Raw genomic sequence first — 12,000 nt, 5'->3', positions numbered from 1 at the left:
GCTGCTACAAGCCTGATCCAAGAACTTTGCAATTACTGTATGTGTTTGATTCCTTTAACCAGTTTTAACTCTCACCTTTCTTTCTTTTCATAAATAAACCTTTAAATATTAGATACTAAAGGATTGGCAACAACGTGATTATTGGGCGAGATCTGAGTTGTATATTGACTTGGGTGTGTGGCTGCTCCTTTGGGATCAGACAAACCCTTTTGTTTGATGAAATTGGTTTTAAATAACCACTCATCATTAAGTCTAGTGTCTGGGTGTTGAATCCAGGACTGGAATACCTAAGGAGGCTGCATTTTTGTTAGCCAGCGTGGTGAGACAGAAGTTTACTTTTGTGGCTTGTTTGATATATCTCACGGAAGAATAACCACCAGTTTTGGGATGTGTCTGCCTTTTTGCCAAGCAGCTTGTCCTGAATTTGGTATTCTCAGTTGTGACCCATTAAGGCATGGTGACACAAATATTTCCATTTGCTTTAGGTTTCATAAAACCATTTTAAAAATAAATCCTACAATTGGGGCCTAAATGACTTGACCGTATCCCTTCAAAGCCCTCACTTCATAAAGCAAATTAATGAATAGGTTTTGTATACAAAAAAGGAAAGATCATATCAGAAAATGCAATTCCCATAAAAGGTAATACTTGACTCTTACAACTCTTTGGATGTTTTCAATGCACAAGAAAAATGAAAAATAACTAACAAAGTACAGTGTAGAACATTCTAATTAGCAACTAGATGTCTCAGCACCATGATCAAGATCGGAGTCTATAATTTCACTGGTTGCTTTACAAACTCTTAAAGGACAGAGAATCATCAAACTCACAAAAAAAGTTAAACTAAGTGTGATCTATAAAGGGATAACATGTAGAGAACAGTGTCCCAGGCTTCTCAAATAATTTCTCATGAAAACAGATCCATAGGGTTGGGTTTGTTTTAAAAAAGCCAGAGCATTCACAGAAGTTCTGATTACATTTTACTGCAGGAGAAGGGAAGAAGAAAAAAACCAGTTTGTCAAGTATTCACTGAGTGTATTCTTCTCTCATGTACCATGGTTCACTTCTCCACCGACACATGCAAAAGGGAATTCTGTACAGGTGGTCAAGTCACCTCTCTATACAAAGCTTTAGCCTGAAGTCATCCCAGAACATACAAATACATTCTAAGTGACTTATAGTAATATCATAGACTTATTTAAAAGAACAACACAGCCATTAAATGGAATACTATTGTTTTCTGGTTAAAACTCTTTTTGATACTCACAGGTACCTGGAAAACACATGGCTTTGAACTTCCAGATCAAATGAAAATTTAAACTTTGTAAACAATTCTCTCTTATTTCTCCACCTGGGGGGAGGAGAAGAAATGTCTGTCTGGATTACTTGGGTGACCTTTGACAGTCACCTGAGGCGTCTATCTTTTTCTTACACTGTGGAACACTTATATAGCTTGTCATGCCCATCAAGTCTCATGCAATTTTCAATTCAACTGGATGGGTTGGTCTTCTCCAGTCTAGATCCTCCCTGTCAGCCAGGACAGATGTGATTGACTTCTCCCTTCTATTTCAGTTCTTTCCCTCCTGGCAGGTTTGGTCGAGTGGACTTTTCTCCTATGCAGTCTGGATCCAAACCCTCCTCTCCAGGCAGGTCTGGCTCCAGTCTAGCTCCTCGAAGTCTAAGAGCACCACCTCTTCCAGGTCTGGCTCCATTTCACTTCTTGGAGAAAGCCTTTTCAGTGCCTTTCCTCCCCAGAGGAAATATAGCTCTTTTCTTAGGAGAGCTACTTACTAGAGCTGGTCAGGAAACTGTTTTCCCCTCCTGTAAGAATTTTTGAGATTTCAAAATTTTCCCCCCCCCGCCCCAAATCAGGATGAAAAGTTGAAATCACAAAACATTTTCCAAACCAAAAATCCAAACAAAAATTAGCATTGGGTCAATCTAAATATTTAACTTTGGTAATTTTGAAATGGCTTGTTACCATTTAAAAACATATTTTACTATCAATTAACTGAAATTTCTAAACAAAGGTGTTTTAACCAGAAAAATGCTACTTTTTGTATTGAAAGTGTAAAAATGGGTTGTTTTGACAATGTTTTTTTCCCCAAAGACTTTTCAAAATGCAAATTGGTTGAAACTGACCCTTTGCAATGAACAGTTTCAATAATAAGAACATTTACAAATCACACTTAAACAAACCTGGTTTTGCTGAAAAACAGAATATAGACAATTCTAAAGGAAGTGTGTCTGGTGCTCATCTCAGAAGCCTGTTAAGTTTTCTAGATAGTGTGCAATAATGCTAATACTGATGTATCTGGTCAACACAATCATAAATCACATGGCAAGAAAGACGGTGCTAAGAACTCAAACATTTAAACAAAGTCAGGCAAAGGAGTTTAAAACTTCTTATAAAACAAACAATCAAGCACTTTATTGCCATGCCACCCACTGAGAAAGTCATGTGACAGCCAAAGGAAGGGCTGTTTGCAGATTAAGAAAACAGCTGCACTGGTTTGTGCTCTACCCTTTTAGGATGAACGACTCCCTCAGGCCTTGCTTGAGGTTTTGCAAGAGCCTGGGATATAGGCTGTTGGAACCACAGTGGTAATGTACAGCAGGCAGCCTGGATATACAAACACAGGCCTACCTCTTCTTTCCCATACAAACAGACCCGGGTTAACCAGTGTGCACTTAGTACACTTGCACAGGGCTCCCATCTCGAGGCCCCCCCTCGACCACCAGATCTATGGGTGGCTTTGCAACGGGCCAAACCTGAGTAGTGCTGTGACCCCACATGCTCCAGGTCACAGAGCCACTTGCTCACATTTGGCCTGTGTTGTGGGAGTACAGGACAGGTGATGGGAGCAAGCGGAGCTCCTGGGCAGCCAGGACCAGGTGGAGCCATTCTAGCCCAGGATGGGAGTGGAGCTCTGAGCCTGGCAGGGTTGGGGGTGGAGTGAGCAGGTTGCTGATGAGAGGCCAGGAAGGTCCCTGGGGAACTGGGGAGGGACCGGGGGTGAGTGGGGCGTGTTGGGGGGCTGCAAGATGAGGGGTTGCAGGTGAGTGGGGTGTTAGAGGGAGGTGGAGGGAGTTGTGGGGAGAATGGGGGATGTTGGAGGTGATGAATTTGGGGGCCAGGATGTTGGGGGCTGTGGCTGGTGGGCAGGGTTGTGGTGAGTGGAATGTATGTCAGGACTCCTAGGATGCATATGGGGCCTGATGGAGGGTTGTTGGGGTATATGTGGAGTGGGAGGACCATTTGGGGGAGAGGTCTGTGTGTGGGGCGGGCAGAGAGGGGCACTCGGGGCTCTATGTATGAGGTGGGAGCACTTTGCTGAGCGGCCCCTGTTCATGCCATGCTGGGCTGGCAGCAGCTGGGGCAAAGCTAGAGCAGGGTTGCAGCATGGCTCGGGTTTGACCAGGGCCGCCCCTCTATCATGTCGGCGGGGTGGAGGGGGAAGGACAGTTGGGCCAAATGTGAGTGATGGTGGCGGGGGCAATTTCCATAGTGCACAGGGTCTCAAAATTCTTTAATCCTGCCCTGCATACAAAGCTTTTACAGTCCATTGACATCAGTAGATTTACTCTTGGTTTACACCAGTGGGAGAGGAGAATCAAGCCCATATTCTCCGGACTGGAGCATTTGAAGGGGGGGTAATGCTAATCCCTGCTCTCTTTGGCTGAAATGTCAGTATGTTGAGTCTTGTAACACAGAACTCTGTTAAAAGGTAGGAGTGTTTGCAATTAAGGGACATTTCTTAGAGGCAGTTTTGAGGGGTTTGCATGCGAGGACGATGGACACTGAGGAGGGCTTGAAGACAAAACTTACGCAAGTTGAAACCAAACAGTTTGTGAGGACCATCGCGTTCCCCACACTGCAGTGACTGACACACAGGCAGTCTCAGGGTCACACAGCCGCTGAACAAAGAATGGACCCATTATGGCAAAAAATCACGTGATCATTAGTCATTAATTACATCTCACAGGTGTTGCAGCAGCACAATCAAGCAGGGGAAGGGAGAGAATGTGAGGGGGAGGGAGAAGAGGAGGGATAGAGTCATTCTTATTGCTCTGTCAGCGCCAGCATCAGAACCCCCTTAGTTTCCTTCTGCCACTTTCATCTTTGGTCCTAATGCTTCCTTATCTTGCCCCATGTGTAGTTATTAACCCCTTGTGCAAACAGTGTAAAATGCTACTCTTTTTTGGTAGCACACTGCACGGCCAGGTTGCACAGATATATGTACCCACACAAGGTACACATTACCCCTCGTGCTTGGAATGACCACGTAAACCCCACTACACCAGGCCCTCAGCCACGTCTTACTCAAATCCCTCCTAAAGGCTCACTTCTTCATAAGACCAGCAAAAACTAGCCTACACCACTCCAATGTCCTCCTTACTCACAATGTTACATAACTGAGGTCTGGGGGCCCCCAGGACCTCCACAGTGCTAGGTGCTGTACAAAACAGAACAGAAAGACGGTTTCTGCCCCAAAGCACTTACAATCTAATGTGGGCTCTTATCATCTAGTGTGTCTCATCTGGTCCTTTCTGGGTCTGCTTTTTACACTGTCAGTTCCTTGTGCCACAGACTGCCTTTTGATATGTCTTGTACAGCACTAAACATGCTGTTGCTGTGTAACAAAGAAATAATACAAATTAACAATAAATACAGTCAATTATTACATTTTAAAATAGTGTCAAAGTCTGGTAGGGACTAGTTGCCTGATGTGTTTATGGTTGCCTCCCATAGCATAATCTCAAAAGACAATCCAAATAAATACAGATCAAATCTAAGGCTGCACTGCGGCCCCCAGAAATGCATGTATCATTCATACTGAAGTTCTGCAATGATAGTGCATGGCTTTTTCTCAGCAAACTCAGCAAGAAGCCAGCTCCCATACTGACATGCCAGGACTTCATGGAAAGGCAGGTGAATGAGGCTAACAGTGAGGTTTTCAGACAATGTGAAGCTATTTATTCTGTACAGGTTCAATCGTTGACCTGAAATATGACATATTCTTGACCACTCTGGGCCACATTATACCCTCCAGTTCTGTGAGAGGAGGTTACAAGGATCTAGCAGGTCCCAACTCAGGCTACAGGGGGCAGGGAAGGGAGATCACTGCCTCTGCAACATTATTCTCTCCCTCTGGTGACCCTACAGAAGCCCCTCTGCACAGACTCCATAGTCTTCTGCATGGACTTCTGCATGGGCGGAATGTGAGGAAGACCAGAGAGGGCTTTACTCTCTTGCCATGTCCTCCCTTTCCCCCAAGCCTATGGATCTTTTGTAGTTAAGTTAAATGAATACAGACAGGATCAGCATTATCACCATTCCCCTTCCACAGACTAGACTTCACCCTGTTAGGGAGGATTCTGAGGTCAGCAGATGGTGAGGGTGACATGGATTCTAAGGGGAGCTAGTAGGGACCAGGACCAATGCAAAGGTACAGGGTGTCCAGGCTGATTGCTCTGTGTTCATGGCTACCACAAGATCTACTAGTTTATGGGCTAGGTTAGAACCCCTGGTCAGGTCCATAGGGGGCAGGAGGGAATTGTATCCTACATTACCCAACAAAAGTATTCCAGATTCACAGAGTTCCCTTGACCCTATGTGGGAGAAATCTACCATTTAGTAAAACTTCATCTTCCTCCTGAAATCCTTCTGTCATGAGTAGTACAAATCTGTTTTTTAATTCAGTGGATATTATGAATAATAATTCATTCATGTCAAATGAATTTCAACCCAGCCTCCATATTCTGCTGTTAGTTGAAAAAAGAATGACAAGTTATGTTACTTTTTCAGACCAATTTTGTCTGACACCTGGAATGATCGCAGACATTGCCTCAACCTGGTTTTCAAGATACAAGGGTGGGGGGGAAATCATCTGAAACCTGACAGCCACTATTGGAGGGAGTGTTGTTTTACAATAATACAGAAATCTATTAGTCTATTATGTAATAGACTCAGACCTTGAATATTTCAGCTTACAGTGCATTTTAAGCCATTTTTGGAAGCATAGTTACATAAACCACTGAACAGTGAGATTTTGAATGGTAGAGATGCTAGTGGGGAAAGGACATAAGTTAGAGATGTGCCTTGATGGGCTACTCTTCAGAAAGCAACAGGGATCCAGTAACCAGTCTTTCAATTCCCAGCAGGATCAATGACACCTTTCACCTGTCTGAAGTAGATGGAGCCAAGTTTACAATGTGAGAGCCTTTCAGATGAGACCTGTATAATTGTGTCATTAAACATAAACCTAGTATAAATGGTTTAGATTGCATGCTTCTTAGGGTAGGGACAATCATTTACTGTATGTTTGTATAGTGCCTAACCCAATGGGGCCCTGATGTTGTCTGTCTCTCTAGGCACTACCACAAAACAAATAAATAAAATAATACTCCAAAGCCAGGCTTTATAATAGTAATGTTGCTTTACACGACATTAGCTTTAAAACCTGTTACCATATATATTCACATAGGGCCTGCACAATTAGATTAGTGTCTGAAACCGGGCTATTGCACTGGAGGGGTCAAAACCAAACCCACTATAACATCTCTCCATTAGCTCATGCAATGAAGCCTATAATGGCATTTAATCAGAGCATTGTCTGTGATGCAAGATACCTGTTCTTCTTCCAAACTGATCACCATACATTGATGTTTCCTGTGGTAGCATCTTAGCACTTCCTTCTGAATGAAGGGGCAGTGCCAGGAATTAAATCATAGCAGCAGCCAGATTAACACAGCTGTTATTTCTGGAACTTCTGGGCGCAATTCCCTACACCTTTATAGTGTACTTGACTTCTATGGAGTTACTCCTGATTTACACCACAGTCTGTAAGCGAGAACAGATTCAGGCTCACTGAGACTGGGGAGAGTGGTGAGGAGGGTGATTCTTCTAGGACCAACGAACAAACCCAATTTTGTGATTGCGCTTCTTATTTTCAGTGGATTTTGGAAGCAGCATGAGTGTGTTGTGTATACCCAAATTACCTGTGCTTGCAGTTGGCCCTGAGTTCACTCTGTCATTCCCCATCATGGTAAATCTTCCTCCCTGTTTAACTTATTTCATATTTTCATCAGCCCTTAATGAAACATGTTCTCCTTTCTCCAGAACATTAAGTGAGGTTTAGCTGTTGAGATCAGGTAGTTGTATTTTCCCCAACAGGCAGTGTTCTGGGATGGTGGATGGCAGGGGAGAGAAAGCTAGGCTTGGGTGGACTAAGCTTGGTCCCCCTCTTCCCTTTAAATTTCAATATTTCTTTAGAAGCTTGAAACAGTAGGATGCTCGTGTTGTTCTGAGCCATGTTAGAGTAAATGGCACAGCCTTAATGTACATGGCCTGTTACACTCTGAAACAGGCATACTAAAAAGATAACATCCTCAAATGATGTTGTGGGAGAAAGCTGACATTAGAGCAAGTTACTGATCTTTTTGATGGAAAGCTTCAAAGCTGTGGCGACTGTTCAAAAAAAGAGAAGCAAAATTCTAGACTGTTACAAGTGACCCACTTAAAAAATCTGACATAGATTTTCTGCATTTGCAAGATACACTCCCAGCCCTGTGCTGTTCACATAGGACCACAGAAAGTGGTGAAAACAGAGAACAGCTGTTCAGATTGCTGCTTGAATACTGCCAAGCTTCAGCCAATTTGCCTGTAATTCTAGTCAGATGTTCAGAATCTGCCTTACTGCTTTTCAAAGTGCCATGCACTGGCTTATCACTCATCACATCATATGAGCAATGACTGCACTGCATTAGAGAGTGATGGTGACAGACATTACTGGGGGCATTAAGAAGATCATTAATGCATGCTAGCTTTGACAATTTTTTCCTTCCCCCACCTGGCACCTACACATCCAGTCAATAGCTTGCAGTGACACGGCCGAAAGTGAAATCATATGAGAAAAGGAAAAGAGTCAGGGTGTCTCCCCACCATAGATAATGTTGCAAAATCTCTTGCTGTATTGATGACATACATTATATCCTCTTTATACGTTGGGGAGAGAGAAATATTCAATTACGTGCATATGGCAACAAGCATTCCTTTACAGTGCCAGTTCTTTCCTTATGAGGCAGTACCTGCATAACGCATGGAACAATATGAGACAATATCATATAGTACTATTCCATTGCACAGGACTGTCACGTCTTCAGTCCCAGAGCACACACCCCTCAGTTTCTATTCTGAGGAGGAAGCTGTTGCTTAAGGAATTTCCTTAAAGCCATTGGGCCAGTTTCATCCATGGAGTAATTTTGTTGCACTCAATGGCGTTGCGCCGGGGTGAATCTGGCCTGTTTTCTGCACAGTTACACTGTCATGGTGTACTCAGCAGGAGACTGGAGTTGAGTTTATTTTAATAGACGCTGCATGACAGAACTTGCCATCCCGTGTCTGTAGCAGTAAAATGCATCATATAATATCTCATAAGATAATTAATGTCCTTTATTGTTTCTTTATGACAGTCCATAATGCTCTACATCAACAGCGTCCATAATGTAATGAAGCAACTAGCGTAGTAAGCAGTCTGCTGCAGAACTAAAATACATTCAGAACTAGGCTGAGCAGAGGTACTCAGCTCCTGCCATTGCTGGTAGGGATGGTTTGGGTCAGTGCACCCTGAATTTTTGATCTAATATTCTGGTAGCAGTTTAAACCTGTACCAGGATTGGAACAGTTGGAGGCACCTCTTACTCCCTCATTATAGTGAAAGCTGCCAGACATTCTCCTTGTTCTGCAACAGCAGTGAGCTGGCACATGTGGGCTTTTCATAGCACTGCTCACTGACTGCAACAACACAAGGAGGCAAAGTCCACATTCTTTCTTCTTCAAATATGAATGTGCTGGTGCCAAAAGAGTTTCACCTATTTTAACAAAAATGGAGCCTAAGTAAAAGGAAGAGGATAGCCAAATGAAAGAAAAAACAACATTTCCTTTCCCAGAAAACTCTGCTGCCCATGGATAAAGGGCCAGAGAATTCTGAAATGAGCAAAATTGTCATTCAACGTATCTGTGAAGATGTTTGTCTCAACATTGCTTTGCTCTCTTATATTCCTTCCTTGCTAATGAAATGCTAAGTGTTATACCATGGCGATATTTGTTGCATTAAAATAGTTATACAGTCAGGCTCAGTCAGTGTCTCAGAATAGCCAAGACTGGAAACTGGTGCAAGATTCTTTAATGAAGGAATTCTTAACTGCACGAGTGTCCTCTGATTTACTGACGAATGAGGGGGCTCCCTCTTCTTCCTCAACTGACATACCAGAATAATGGCACAGTATGGTGCCATTGGAAGTCTCCACTCAAGAGAACTGCAGAATCAGATTGCCACCATGGAAGGTCAACATTTCAGTCCACTGGCACAGGTGCATGGGAGAAATAGACAAAAAAATTCCCCACAGCTGTGCTAAGTTAATAGATTTTAAGGCTAGGAAGGCCCATTAGATCATTAAGTCTGACCTCTGTTGTAATACAGGCTATCAAATTTCACCCCATCACTCCTGTATTCAGCCCAATAACTTGTGTTTGGCTAATGCATCTTCCAGAAGGGCATCCAGTCTTTATGCAAAAACTTCAAGAGACCAAGAATCCACCCTTTCCATGGTAGTTTATTCTAGTGGTTAACCTCCCTCACTGTGGTTTATTTCTAATTTGAATTTGTCTGGCTTTAATTTCCAGCCATTGGTTCTTGTTCTGCTTTTCCCTGCTGGGTTAATGAGCCCTTTAGTACCCTATATTTTCTCCCTGTGAAGGTACTTAAATGTTGTAATCAAGTCACCTCTCAGTCTTCTTTTTGATAAGCGGAAAACATTCAGCTCCTGGAGTCTCTCACTGCAAGGCGTTTTCTCCAGCCCCTTAACTATTTGTGTGGCTTTTTTCAGCACCCTCTCCAATTTTTCAACACCCTTTTAAAAATGTGGATGCCAGAACTGGCCAGAGTATTCCAGTATTGATCTCACCAATGTCCTATACAGAGATAAAATCACCTCCCTCCTCCAAATCCCGTCTATACTTCCAAGTATTGCATGAGCCCTTTTTGCCACAGCATCACAGTGGAAGCTCATGTTCAGCCCTTTGTCCACAAGGATTCCTAAATCCTTTGCAGAGCCACTGCAATGCAAGGTACAGTTCCCAGCTCGATACAGTTACCTGGCTACAGCTCGGACACATGATTCTTCTCCCTTCTGATCATCACGATCTACAATATTAACATAAAATAGTGTAAAGTACTAACCCCAGCCTGCTAGGTGCCATGTGCTAATTGTTCTGGGCCTCTCAAGAGAAGCCAGGTTGAATCTTATGTGTAGTTTCTCATCCCTGGGCTGGCACTAGGCTAGGAATGGGCTAGGAATCACATTAAGACCTCTAGGGATTAGATGGAAAAAATGCCTCATGCTGCTCCCTAATTTTTTACCTATTTACCCATTAGAAAATGTTAAAAAGTGTGCTCTATCTGGGGTACCTTTCCATAACTAATTTCCACGCTGACATGAAATCGGCCCACTCCTCCCATTCCAAGAAATAAATTAACCACAGAAATAATAATAAATGAGTCCCCTACAGAATAGTCAATCGACCCCTCCACTCAGAGGTGCCAACTCCATGGGTGCTCTGGTGCTGGAGCACCCAAAGGGAAAAATTAGTGGATGCTTTGCACACACCGGCCACCAAGCTCACCCTGACTCCCCCTTGCCCCTCCTCCTCCGCCTACCTCCCAGCGCTTCCCCCCTGGCCGCTGCCAAACAGCTGTTTGGCAGCATTAGCACGCTCCAGGAGGGAGGGGGAGAAGTGGGAATGTGGCACGCTCAGAGGAGGATGCGGGGCCAGGGCAGGGATTTGGGGAAGGAGTTGGAATAGGGGCAGGGAGGGGAAGAAGTTGGGGATGGGACTTTGGGGAAGGGGTTGAAATAGGGGCACGGAAGGAGTGGGAAGAGGCGGGGCAGGGGCAGGGCCTCTGGGAAGGGGTGGAGTGATGGGGGGGTCAAGCACCCACGGGGAGGAGGAGCAGTCGGCGCCTATGTCCACTTCTCATCCCCCCCCAGCAACAAATATATGGGAAACTAACTACGTTTTACTGCATACCTGATGGATGAGAAAACTGAGGCTAATTTGGACAAATGGGGCGAGCAATTTCCAAAGCAAAGGATAAAATTAGATAAAATGATTATTTTGCTATTGAAAATATGCCAAAAAGTTAATTTATTTTAAGTCAGATTCTGCTTTCTGATACACCAGAGTAACCTTGGACTAACTCCATTGGGGTCACTCCAGATTGATACTGGTGGAAACTAGAGCAGAATTTGGCCCTTTGATTTTGGAATTATTATTTGTATGATGGTAGAACCTAAGGCCTCAATAAGGACTGGAACCTCATTTACTGGGCTCTCTTGTTGGTGCACATGATGATGATAGAACCCCCTATTATTAAGGTTGCCTGAAATTTCCCATTATAAGACCCTGTTTTTTAGTTACTTATAAAACTTAGCCAAACTATAGGCATTTGGGCTATCATTTCCCATACTGGCTGTCTGTCTCAAGCTGCATTGTTAATTAATTACTATTATTATTATTATTACCACTACTATTTTGATTTCAGTGAAAACAGTTCAGCTGTTTCCAAGAAAGAGACTAAGGAAAACATGATCAAATATTTCTTTTCCTGCAGGACCCCGCCTCACTCAGCACACAGCATCTGGGGTTGCATCAGAGTTGTATAGTAAAGGAGGCTGCTTTCTATAGGACCCCCTCCCCCAACTTATTTGTTGCAGTTGTGGGAAGGTGTGTAGTGAATGAGGCAGGGACTGCAGGAAGAGAAAGGACGGTCTCATTGTTAAAGCGGTTGAAAGTTGCCCTAGAAATTGGATTCTATCCCTGGCTTTCCCTCAGAGTTTGTCTGTGATGCTGGGCAGGCAAGTCACTTAAACCAAATTGGTCACTAGTTTTATGTTCCTTATTTTCTAGGTGCTTGTTTTGAGACCCTGGGGTCTGAT

The sequence above is a fragment of the Mauremys mutica genome, chromosome 3 (assembly GCF_020497125.1).
Source record: "Mauremys mutica isolate MM-2020 ecotype Southern chromosome 3, ASM2049712v1, whole genome shotgun sequence".
NCBI lineage: Eukaryota > Metazoa > Chordata > Testudines > Geoemydidae > Mauremys > Mauremys mutica.
The sequence above is the reverse complement of the archived record's forward strand: the minus strand, read 5'-3'. Positions refer to the sequence as shown.